We start from the raw sequence: 2,810 nt of genomic DNA, 5'->3' as shown, positions 1-2,810 counted from the left end.
TATATTTCTGCCAGAGACTGTTTTCAAGGCTTGAGCCTGTGACCTCCTGATCACATGACAGCAACTTTACCAGTTACTCCAAGGCTCCCTTTATAAAGAAAAATCATATTATTTATATATAATTAAAATTATTTTTTATGTATTTATAGTAGACGTTGAATCCTCTTCGACTAATTTTTATGTGTTTTTAAATTCCTCAATAAAAATTCTGATTCTCCTATTGATGGATACCGAGTTCTTGTTGCATGCAAGAAAAGTAGAAATTAAGTCGATATCACAAGGATTGCTAAAGAGAAAAAGATCTACCAATTATAAAAGTACAAAATGCGTAGAATATCTATAGATCAAAGAAGACAAACAAATATATATGGTCGGGCTCATAAATAAATCATAATCAATGTATGAGTTGATTTTCTTTCATGAATAAGATAAAAGGTCACAATTGCTCCATTCTTCTCAAATTAATTTTCATCTTTCATTTTTCGATAGTCAATTTGATAATTATTTCAAGTTAAATTTAATTAGATTAACTTAATATTTTATAAATAAAATTTTAAAACATTCAAAGGAATGTGAAAAGTGCTATAAATTGCAACTTTTCTCATGTCAATTTGATGAAAAAAATATTGGCTCAAACGTCATATAAATTTGGTAACTATTTCAAGTTAAATTTAATTTGATTAACTCAATATTTTAAAAATAATACTTTAAAAAATTCAAGGAAATGTAAAAAGTGCTACAAATTGCAACTTTTCTCATATCAATTTGATGAAAAAAATATTGGCTCAAACGTCATATAAATTTGGTAACTATTTCAAGTTAAATTTAATTTGATTAACTCAATATTTTAAAAATAATACTTTAAGATATTCAAAGAAATGTGAAAAGTGCTATAATTGCAACTTTTCTCATGTCAATTTGATTAAAAAAATATTGGCTGAAACGTCATATAATTTAACTCTCGAGAAGTGAATATGACAACTAATACTTCATTTGTTTCAATTTGTTTTTCGTAATTTCTTCTTTCACCCCTTTAAAAATGAATGTCTCTGTTCTTTTTTGACTAACTCTTTAAATATCACAAGATTAAATGACATTTAGATACATCCAACATCCGTCTAGTTTACTTAAACTTTCTATCAAATCAAAGTCAGACAAATAAATTAAAACGGAGGCGTAATTATATTTGGTCGGTTGCCTAGGCAGTACTTTTGTTATGACTGTCTAAGGCCCCCCATGCACGTACCATTAGTTTACTATCAACTTGACCATCATAATATTAATGCATGCAGATTTTTTTTCATTCCCACCAAACATCATAAAACATTATGAGAAAAGAAATATCTCATTGGTTTGGTTCATCTCAAAATATTTATCGTTGTTATATTTTTAAAAATGATATCAAGTTAATATAAAAAATTGACAAACGAATGAAATTAACTAGCCGTAATTGTGATAGAACTGCCGGGGTCTATCGGAAATGACTCTCTACTTCACCTGAGGTAGTGGTATGATTTGCATACACTCTACCCTCTCCAGACTCCACTACGTGGGAATACACTGGGTGTGTTGTTGTTGTAATTGTTATAGAACTCTTAACGTACGATTATTCTCTTGTTGTCTATGTTTTTGTATTGGACACCTTTGATTTATTGACATGATCGATCCGTTCGATTCGATGAAAGATTATTCGTAAAAGTTACCATAAAATAGAGCAATGAAACGGTAAATATATAAATTACTGCATGTCTTTTTTGATCAAGTTTTGAGAACGTAATCGTCCTGATTATGCAATAAGGAATCGAGAAGAAGATATCAACTATGAACAACAACATATTTTTACAGGTTAAGATTTCAACATCAGTTTTTGTGCTACTTTTGACATATAAATAGTGAAATAATATTGAAGTACAATATTTAGTGGTTATTAATTGACAGGGTCCTAGGTCATTTGTATTCATAGAGGTGTACATTATTGTTGGGAAAATATCAAAAAACATTAAATGAAGTAAGGTCGAATCTTGACTGATTTAACTTTAACTTAGCTAGCTGTACAATTGTAGAACAAAAGCAAAATAAAATACTAATAAAATTTAAAATAAAGGTACAGTATAGTACTACAAATCGACAAAATATATATAGAGCAGTAATTGGGATATACATATTTTTATTGATTCATATGTCGGTACATGAACCGTACAACTAAGATCCAGGACATTTTTTTCATTAAAAAGAAAGGAGTATGGTTTACCAGTAAGTACGTAGTAACTCGTAAGAGCGACTGAATTGATGTAGCAGGTGGTATTTATACATAGTAATTTGTAAAAGTGATTGAGTTGGTGTAACAAGTGATATTTATACGTAATAACTCGTAAAGATGATTGAGTTGGTGTTGTAAGTGGTATTTCTACGTAGTAACTCGTAAGGGTGACTGTGTTGGTGTAGCAAGTGGTATCTGTACGTAGTAACTCGTAAGAGTGACTGAGTTGGTCTATCAAGTGGTATCTCATAAGAACAAAGATCGATTCTGCCTTTTCAGTCGAGAACATAATCACACTGGACTTATCTTATAAGACGATTTACATTTCCTACGTGGTTTGCAAGCTATTAAACCAGCAAATTTACTCAATGACCACCCGAAAGATGGCAACTGCGAGTTTTCCCGAGAGATGCAAAAAACTAGTACGGAGCATTGTATTTGTAATATGTCTTGAAGCGAACTTGAATTTAAATGAGCCTTAATATGAATATTGCGTGAAAGACTCAAAATGTACTTATGTCCCCTTCATAGATAGTGATGGAGTGATAAA

Source organism: Capsicum annuum, chromosome 10, assembly GCF_002878395.1.
Source record: "Capsicum annuum cultivar UCD-10X-F1 chromosome 10, UCD10Xv1.1, whole genome shotgun sequence".
NCBI classification, from domain to species: domain Eukaryota; kingdom Viridiplantae; phylum Streptophyta; class Magnoliopsida; order Solanales; family Solanaceae; genus Capsicum; species Capsicum annuum.
The sequence above is the reverse complement of the archived record's forward strand: the minus strand, read 5'-3'. Positions refer to the sequence as shown.